We start from the raw sequence: 10,616 nt of genomic DNA on the forward strand, positions 1-10,616 counted from the left end.
TTTAAAGGCATAGTCCTCAGAGCCTATTGGGTTGTGTTTTTTCCCTATGTAAATAATCAATTCAACACGTTAGCCTCAAAGCTGATTTCTTTGACTGGTTCCTTCAGTCCTCTCCATGCATTTTAAAAATGTTTCCATGCCTCTTTTGTTGCTTATCCTCATTTTACATATGAGGAAACTGAGGCCTAGTGCCTTGAAGGTCATGTAGGTAGTGAGCAGAGAAATGACTGGAATGAAAGGCCTCTCACTACATTATATCCATTATACCACCAATGAGCAATCAGTCAGCATTTATTAAGCACCTACCACAGGATATATTGATAATAAAACTGTATGTAATAATTTAATAACAGTAATAATAGGAACATGCCTTCACCTATACTGAGATCAGGGACCACATTTATTTCATGAAGATTAATGTGGAATTCTTTAGTTGGCTTTAGAAGACTGGCCCAGTAAACACAGGAGTGGGGAGACCTGGCTTGGCAGTAAACTACAAAGGGGCTCTAGCAAACTACAGGCTGGGTGGGAGTTGGTGGGCTGATGTGGAGACCAAGGAACCCCAACATGCTCTCAGGCTCCATTGATTGAATCAGTGTCCCAAACAAGGGATATCAGAGCCGGAGTCTAGGCTGGGCTGCTCAGATCCCAAGTGGAGTATTGTGTGAAGTTCTGGACACTGGATGACAAATTAGAGAGTGTCCAGGGGAGGGTAAGCAGGATGTGTCGAGGACTGGAAGGCATGTTGGGAGAAAAGCATTTGGAGGAGCTGGAGCTATGACTGAGTGGAAAGCAGGTGGGACTTGGGGTCTGAGGACCTTGGGGAAACCCCTCCATGCCTCCTGACTTCAGCTTCCTCCTCTGTGAAATGAGGGGGCTGAACCACAAGGCCTCTGAGCTCCCTTCCAGGTAAGGGGTTCTCCTCAAGCACACAGACTCTCTTTGCCTTCTTTCTAACCCTAGTGCTTAGCACAAAGTAGGAGCTTAATAAATGCTTACTGACTGTTTATTGACCGGCTGACTGACGGTGATCCTGGGAGGTAAGGAGTTCTTATTAGCCCCACTTTATAGGTAAAGCCGCGGAGACTCAGTTTAAATGCCTTGTCCATGGTCACACAGCTGGTGGAAGAGATGGGGCTCCAGACTCCGAGGCCAGAGCCAGCCACCACAGTATATTGCCTTTCCCCATTCCTTGATCCGTTATTTATCACTGCAAGCCCAGTCAGTCTGTCAGTAGGCATTGATTAAGAGCCTACTACATTCTGGGCACTGTGAAATGCACTGGGTATACAAGGAGAGCAAATAAAGACTGTTCCTGCTCTCCAGGTGCTTCCAATCTAATGGGGAACGAGGAGGCACAGAAGGAGCCGAAAGGGCAGGGGCAGCTGGGGAAGCCAGGGGAGGGGGAGGGCACGACCATGTTGTTGTCATTGTTTATCCTTTGTTCTAGAAGGAAACCTGGGGGGGGGGGGTGGAAAAGCCCAAAGGAGCACAGCTGGATAGGAAATGAAGAGGCGGCTAGTCCAGGCCCCCTTCTTAACTGGAAATTCTGCACCATCCAATCAGAGGAGCTCCAAGGACAGAGGATGCTGGTAAAGTGTGAGTTCCGGGGTTGCAGGAGGTCTTGCAGGATGAAGAGGTCCCAGAGGGAGGGTGGGGAAAGCCAAAGAACTGCAGCAGGCTGGGAACTGAAAATCCAGGGGCTTTGTAGGATGTAGGGGAAGGAAGGCACAACAGTTTGGGGCTGGCGAACACAGCGGTGGGACAGCCAGGGCCCGGTGAGAGAGCTGAGCCGACCCAGGACCTGGCAGACCCACAAGCCTGCTTGGCCTCTCATCTAGAGTGACTGGAGGACTGAGCGACAGCTGATTTTGGCTCACTGATTATGTTTTAAATAATTAAACAGATGGTAGTGTTTCCAGTCTCCCAGCAGAGTAGAAGTACATTGCATTTCCCCAGAGTTACAGATAATGAATGATGGGAAGAAAGGGTTCCCCTGGTCTTTGGTTTGTGGTCATTACAACGGGAGATGGGGACACAGAAGAGGGGCTTCATCCCCCTCTGGGAGCCCTCACCAACCTGTAGCCACCCCAGCAGCCTAGGGTTGGAGGGGAGGGCAGTGTGTGCTACAGCCATTCTCAGGTTCTATAGGCATCCCTGGGGCAGAAGGAAGGGGTGGTAGGGAAGATATGGCAGCCGCTAAAACTCCTGAATCCCCACTGGTGTGCTTCTTATTAACTGGTCAGCTGACTCCACTAACTCTGATCAAAAAACTATTTATGGGGCGTCCAGGTAGCACAGGGAGTAAGAGCACCAGCTCCAGGGTCGGAATGACCTGGGGATTGAATCCAGGCTCAGACACTTAGCACCCACCCAGAAACACCTGGCCGAGTAACCTTGAGCAAGTTACTTAACCCCAATTGCTTAGGGGCAGCCAGGTGGTTCAGCGAGTAAGAGCATCGGCCCCAGTGTTGGGATGACCTGGGGATCAAATCCGGGCTCAGGTACTCAGCACCACACCCAGAAACACCTGGCCACGTAACCTTGAGCAAGTCACTTAACCCCAATTGCTTAAAAAAAAAAAACTATTTCTTCAGAAGGTAAAGCAAAAACAGGACATAACATTCTACTCATAAAATGGGCACACCGTCTAATCCATGCACACAACATCTGAGGGAGAGAATGGGCCAGCACTGCTACTGTGGGCCATGGGGGTCCTTTCTCCGGGATTGGCCTTTCCAAGGTCCCTGACAGGCAGGAGGCTCATGCTAAGCTGGACTGGTCCCTTCCACGACTGCTTTACTGCTTTTCCATTCCTGGGTTAGGAACACTATTGCCAGGCCAGCTTGTTCTGCTGCTGGGGTGGTGCCACACTCTTTCAGAAAGTCCAGAGACCCTCAGTCTGGCATTTGCCGAAGGTTTTCTAGTTTTGCTCCTTTGACTGTGCTCCAAAGAGTGTCTCTCTCCTACAACTCAGGAAACTCCGCTCTCTTCCATGCAGCTCTGGGGGCTTTTCTTGCATCAAGGTTTCCTAGTTCATTGCTGGGTCCTCTCTGAGAGAAACCTCACTCAGGTTTAGGTTGATTAACCAGTACATGACAAAGTCATGATTTCTGCTGGCTAAGCCATAACTAGGAAACATATATTTGTCAAATAATCATAGAACAATTCGGGAGTTCCTCGGCTATTAGCTCCAAAGTCTCCTTTTGTTCATATAAAAATGAGCATCTGGGAAATGAGACACAAAGTTGTCTTTGTCCTGGGTCAGTACATTGTTTCTGGGGGGCTGTTTTTCATACACAAGTCTTACATCTGTCTCTGCCCCTCTCCCCCATCATAGGACTAAGGGACCAATTTGTCCCCCTGCTTGTGATGTCTTTTAGCAAGGGGCCAAAGCCCATGTGTCACTAGATGTGGCTCAAGCCTGGTGTTCCCTGGAAGGGACCAAAAAACGGAAGAAGCTCCATAGGAAGTGCCCTTGTCCAGTTAAGCAGGAGGGTTCCATGACATCCTGTAACACATGAGAGGCAGGACGACATGGCTGAAAGCAGAGACAAATTCAAGTCTGGCTTCTCAGAGGGGTGGCCATGTTCTAGGCTACGCTCGCAGATTAGAAGCTATGAAAAGGTGCCAGTCTACATGGCAGAAAGCGGGAAAAATAATATTCGTATATGTGAAGGGTGTGTGTTTTATATGTTGTTTTACCCCTGTAGGTTATGTATGTCCACACAGATGTGACTCACAGGGAGGCAAGAACAGATCTCTCCAGAGCCTCCTCCCCCCCTTCTCACTAGGAGGGTTCAAGCTTCATTCCTAGTCACTGGCTCTTAGAGGAAAAAGTGCCCTAAGCTATAGATCCAAGGCTTGCCCACCAGATGCCAGGTCTGTAATGGACACACACCGAGAAGAGCAAGTTAGCTGATTTACCCAAATTGAAGCAAAAGAGAAATCAGAGAAAATATACATATATATACATATATACATGTATATATATATATATATATATCAGGCAACACACAGAGTAAATAAGCTCTCCCACTAGGAACAAGGTGAGACAGGAGAGAGACAGAAAGAGGAAGGGAACAAAGACAGAAAGAAAGAGACAGAGAGATGGGGGTGGAGAGAGAGGGGGGAGAGAAAGGGGTAGAGAGAGAGAGGGAGAGAGAGAGAGAGAGAGAGAGAGAGAGAGAGAGATGGGGGTGGGGAGAGGCAGACAGACAGAGACAGAGAGATGGGGGTGGGGAGAGAGAAAGAGAGAGACAGACAGAGACAGACAGAGACAGAGAATCAGTCAGCTCTCAGCAAAGGGGGACTTTCTAGCTGGGGATGGGGACGTGATAGAGGTTTCTGGCTCCTCTATGTTACCTTCTTTCCAGTCTTTCTCTCCCTTAAGAGTCTGGGACAATATGTTTTTCTTCCCAAGTGTGAAGCCAGAAGATCCCAAGTGTCTTCTCAGCAGCCCTCCCCACCCCTTATGCAGGTACAGAGCGTTACTGAGTACTCAATGTCCATTAGCTGGGAGAGTCTCAGTCCTTGCAGCCAGGAGAATCTGGCTTCATCTTTGTATTATTTATGAATTGTATTTAATGATACTTTCTATTTGTAAGCCAGGTTCGAGCCCGGAGCATTTGTATAAAACCCTCTGCTTGGTTCTTTGTATGAGTTTTGTATTTTTCTGTGTCCATGTTTTCCACCAACAGTATGTGAGCTCTTGGGGCGGGGGTGGCTTCATTTTTGTCAGCACCCTCAGTGCCTAGCAAAGTGCACTTTAGCAACATTTGTGGAATGGATGAATGAGTGGTGTTGTCTAGACTTAAGTAAGGGACGGAGAAGATGTTATTAATACAGATTAAATTTAAGAGTGTGTCAAGCACGCAACCTCACCCCCCCACCATTGAGACGGTTGTTAAACATTAACCCAGCACATCCCTCCTCCCCAGTAACCTAAGGCAGAAGGAAGAAAGAACTTTACTCCAAGCCTGTGCTGAAGCTCTTGTGACCCTGTTAGGTTCTGCCCACAGGCAAAGGGTTGACCCCACAACAATGATTGTAGCGTTTATTTTGCTTAATGCTTTGAATGGAAACATCAGGTTTTTCAGTCAATCAATCAAAAAATTTAAGTGCCTACTGTGTGCCTGGTGCTGGGGATGTAAAAATAAAAATGCGCTGTCCCTGCCCTCCAGGAGCTTTCCTTCTAGTTGGGGAAACAGCGTGTGTGCATTTATTCAACACGAAGCCCAGGTTTGTAGCAGCTGGGGAACTGGTAGAAGCTTCGAGCATCCTCCGGACTCCCAGGATGCCCTCCAGAGTCTCCCAGAATCAGAGGGATCCCTCACAAGCCTGCCTTACTATCATCTCCAAATGAAGCCCTCCACCACTACCTGTGGGCAGAGAAACCGCCCCACCTGGTGGCTGAGGTTGGCCACTGCATCGACGCCGGTCCCCATCCCAAGCTCTCCTCTCCTGGGCGCTAGCCAGCAGCCTCTGGAAAGAAATCTCTCCTCTCCATTCCTCTTTTCCCCCGGGTTCTAGAAGGCCTGAGATGATGAAGACACTTGCAATATCTTCCGGATAAGTTGCTAGCTCAGCAAAGGGATTCTGAAATACCAAACCAAATCAAACACAACCAAGGGTGAGGTCTTAAGACGTTCTGGGCTGGTTTCCTGCATCCCTGGGTGAGGGATGGTTTCCAGGCAGCTGGCTGGCTCTTGTTTGCAGTCTACAGAAAGCTCCCATCACTGCTGCCTTGTCTCCTCCCCTCACATGGCTCCCCAGCAGCACCCAACTGTGCTGAGGTCCAGGCTTCTAACAAGGCAGGTCAGTGGGTCCCTTTGCTCTAGAGCAGAGGTAACAGACTCTAAAGGAATCAGTCCACAGCAAACCCTTTAACACAACTTCTGTTGGCTTAGACTCACATATTCAGACAGCCCTTGCCAGAAAAAAGGATGTTAGGGAATATGGGAAGAATGCGAGGTATGTGGGACTGCAAAGAATGCTGAGGACCTGGGCTCGAATCCTGACTCTCCCACTTATTATCCTTGTGACCTTAGACAGGTCATTTCATTTTCCTTGGCTTAGTCATCTCAGCTCTAAAATGGTTAAGTTGAATTCTGTGACCCTGACCCTGTGAGTCATTGCCTCTACCCTCTTCTCTAGGCAAGAGGGGCTAGAAAATTGCCAAAGCCCAGATGTCACTTGCTAATTTTTTAGCACAGTGCCTGACACACAGTACACACGTTAGCTATTGTTACTGTAGTCTGAGATGACTGAGAAAAGCCCTGGGAGCAGAGGGAAGAAAGCCACGACGCTGGAGGGGGTCTGTGCTCGACGACAAACGTTACCTTGGTCACTCGGTGCTTTTCAAAGTGTTTCCCTAGCTACTCAACGCTCATCAAAGCCTGGGAGGTATGGAGGAGGAGAATGAGGACACTTACTCTAAAGGCGGCATACTTGCTTCTCAAGAGTAAGATACGAAGGACAAGGAACTAAGAGAAGCAGCAAAGACTTGAATGAACAGATGCAGAGGGAAGTGGATGGAAACAGGAAAACATCATCTACATGACTTTACTAATGTGAGTGAAAAGAACTCTCATAGGAATAGGACCAGAGGATTAGTTAGAGGCCCTTGAGGCCAACCTCCTTGCTTTATAGATAAGGCAAGCAAGGCATGGAGGATGTGACTTGTTCAGGCTCACATAGTACGTGTCTGGGGCATGATTTGAACCCAGGTATTCCCAGCTCTCAGTCCAGTGCCCTGTCCAGCATACCACACTACCTCCCGAAATAGGAGGTACCAGGAATGACCTCTTTATGTGTCTATTTCTAGGCTTAAGTGTCCTAAGACAGATCAGTCTTTGTAAAGGTACTCCTCTGTGTGGGGAGGAACCAGAGATGTAGAGCTTGAGAATAAGCCATCTAGTCTAAATCTCTTATCTGACAGACAAGAAACTGAATCCTGAAGAACTTAAGTGACTTGCCCACTATCATATAGGTAGCAAAGGGTGAAGAGAGGATTTGAACCCAGATCCTTTGACTTTAGGGTCAGGGCTCTTTTCACTTTAGAACACTGAGTCCAAAGGAGTGTAGAAGAGGCTGGTTTTGATCCACCAACCACTAGGTTATAGACACTTTCCTCCTTTCAGCAAAAAGGTGGGATTCTGCACTGTCGGATGTCACTACTTCAGTTGAGTTTGCCTAACTATTTTTCTTTATTATACTTTTTGGAGGAGGACGAGGGAGAGAAGTGGATATGAGTGAATGGAAAACTATTTTTAAGTGCCAGGCCCGGAGCTAAGTGCCCAGTTATCTAGAAATGACTGATGTCCAAACAAAAGCCATCAGTAATTTTTTTGGTGATATAGTGGAAGGCATATTGGCACTAGAATTTGAAAACCTGGGTTCATATTTTAGCTTAAATGTCCACAAAACTTTATTGGGCACTTACCGTGTGCCAGGCACTCTGCTCTTGTTGAGGATCCAAAGAAAAAGGCAAACTCTAACCCTCCCCCAATAAAACCCAGCCTTTGTTATCGAGAAGCTTGTATACAGTGGAGAAGGCAACTTGTACATAAATCAGTACATACTTAAAACATAAGTATCATTTGAGAGGGAAAGGCACTGGCGGGTGAGAAGACCAAGAATGACCTCCTTTATGTGTCTATTTATGAGGTTTAAGTATCCTAAGACAAGTCAATTTTTGTATGGGTACTCTGCACAGCTGAGAAATATGAATATTGCTGTTTAGTCATTTGGGGTTTTCTTGGCAAAGATGCTGGAGTGGTTTGCTGTTACTTCACTAGATCATTTTACAGATGAGGAAACGGAGGCAAACAGGGTGAAGTGACTTGCCCAGGGTCACACAGTTAGTAAATGTCTAAGCCCAGATTTGATTTCATGAAGATGAATCTTCCTGACTCTCGGCCTGGCGCACTATACACTGTGCCACCTAGCTGCCTGGGGAAATATATATATATATATATATATATATATATACTCCTTTCTGTTTCCATTCAACAATTGCCAGAGGTCTATCATCTATTTTTTCTGAAATTCTATTCAGTTCCTTACCTTCTGCTTGTTTTTGGTTTATTGCTGTTTGTTATTGTTTTGGTTGGATTAGTTTTACTTTGGTGGCTTTTGCTTAACTATTTTTTTTTTACTATACTTTTAGGTTGTATTTGCCTAGGAATGTAAATTATGGTCCCCCACTATTATAATTTTGCTGCCAGCCTCTCCTTGTAATTAATTTAACTTTTCCTTTAAGCATTTAGAAGCTATGCTATTGGTTCCTTATATGTTAAATACTGAAATCAATTGATTTTCTAAGTTACCTTTAGTGCAAGCCAGGTGGTTAGAGTGCTGGGCCTAGGGTCAGAAAGATCAGAGTTCAAATTTGACCTCTGACACTTACTAGCTGTGTGACCCTGGGCAAGTCTCTTAGCCCTGTTTACCTTGGTTTCCTTATCTGTCAAATGAGCTGAAGGAAATGACAAACCACGCCAGTATCTTTGCCAAGAAAATCCCAAATGGATCACAGAGTCAGACCCAGCTGAAATGACTCAGCAACAAGAAAGGTTACCTTTCAGCAAAATATAGTTTCCCTCTTGATCTCTTCTAATTAATTTTATTTTTGCTGTTTCCTCATCTAGAATAATAATTGTTCCTCTTGCCTTTTTTGTGTTCAGCTGAGGCATTTTATTTTACTTTCGCTCCTTTTTTGTTTATATTTATTTAATAATATATGTTACATATTATAACACATATACTATATAAAAATATATAATATATATTTATATTTGAACTCTTTATTTTAACTCTTTGTGAGTCTATGTTCCAAGGCATGATTCTTAAAGGAAGCCAGTGCAAGTCCCGCTCCCTCCCTAAGTCTCAGTGCTTTAATCTGTAAAATGAGGTGATCGGATCAGATGGGCCCTGGGAGTCCTGCTAGCCCTAGATCTGAGATTTGGTGACCCCAGGCTGATGGGCAGTGAGGGGCACCACAGTGCTTGGAGCACTGAACCTGGAGTCAGGAGGACCTGAGTTGAAGTCCAGGCTCAGAGACACATGAGCTATGTGGCCCTGCGAGTGCCGCCCAGCCTTGTCTCAGTTTCTTTATTTGTAAAAATAGGGATAATCTATAACAATCTGTCTATCTCCCAGGACTATTGTGAGGAGAAAATGAGATCATGTTTGCAAACTTTAAAGTGTCCTAGGAATGCTAGTTACTATTACTATCCTGCACACTTACTGTTTAAAATTAAAAAAATAAATAAATAAAGGAGGGGCTACAGAGACTAGAAAAGCTCAGTGATGTGCCTGAGGTTGCCCAGCTGGTGAGGGGAGCAGAACCGGGAGGGGAACAAAGGCTTCTTGGATTCCCATCAGGGCTTTCCCCACCAACACCAGGGAAGCCCTGGACCACAAAAAGAAGGAACTGGGAGGTCACAGATGCAGCTCTCCCATCTGTCAAGGGTAAGATAGACAGAGGGCAGTTTGTGCTGCAGGGGGTTCTGGAGGGAGAGAAAAAACTCTCCCTGCCACTCAGCAATTTTTATATCCCTTTCGCTCTCTCTCTCTCTCTCTCTCTCTTCCCCACCCCCCACCTCCATCTCTCTGCCTCTCTCTCTAGCTGTTGAATATAATTACCTCCGATTGTGAGTTCCTTGGCCTCTGGCCCTGGTAGGAATGACATTAAAAGTTAGAGAATATTAGTGTTCTCAGTTTGTCTTGCTTCATTCCTAACAAAGAAAAGAACTTGTTTAAAAATTGACCTGTTTCCTCATCTGTAGAATGAAGGAGTTGGGCCCCAGAGCCTCTGGTGTGGCTTTGGTCTTTGGGACTAATCTGTATCAGGGTTCTCATTCTTTTTGTATAACAGAATCCTTGGTGAAGCCAATGGGCTCCTTGTCAGAATCGTGTCTTTAAAGCATTAAATAAATTGGATTGCAAAGATCAGTTTTATTGAAATAAAGCTGTAATTATTTTCCCCATCCAAGATCACTCCCACACAATCTATTCATGGACTCCCTGGGAAACTGTGAAGCACAGTAAATGGCCCTGCTCTACCATAGCCCCCAACCAGCCTCAGACCTCCAGAAAAGGGTGTTTCAGGGCACCCTCTTGGCAGCCTGTGCCACTGTGGGACAGCTCCAGAAAGCTAGGAAGACAGCTAGGAAGTTGGTTTGTAAATCAAACATAAATCCATCTTGGGAGAGTTCCCACCCTGTTCCTTCTACCTATTACCACCTAGAATACAAGGGATTGCCCTCCCATAACTGAAGGCTGCTCCTGATGGGATCTGGCTGGGAGAACCTTCTGGGACAATCACCTTCCTCCTTTCAGACTTGATGCTTTTACTAATGCAGCCTGAGATAGCCCTTCTCCCCTAAAGCCTCCTCTGATGCCTCATAGAGGTGTGGAGGTGAGCTCTGCTTCTCAAAGGCTGGGCCAATAGAAAAGCTCTGGCAGGTCCCACTTCACTGGGAAGGTTGGACCCTTGCTGGATTTCTTTCTGAGCAGGATTTGAAACATGAAAATTGATTCATAGAGGGCCAAGGGACCTTGAAAGTTCATCCATCCATCCATCCATCCATCCATCCATCCATCCATCCATCCAT

Source organism: Petaurus breviceps, unplaced genomic scaffold, assembly GCF_028583685.1.
Source record: "Petaurus breviceps papuanus isolate PSGF00001 unplaced genomic scaffold, PetGlider_PUasm1.0 567, whole genome shotgun sequence".
NCBI classification, from domain to species: Eukaryota; Metazoa; Chordata; class Mammalia; order Diprotodontia; family Petauridae; genus Petaurus; species Petaurus breviceps.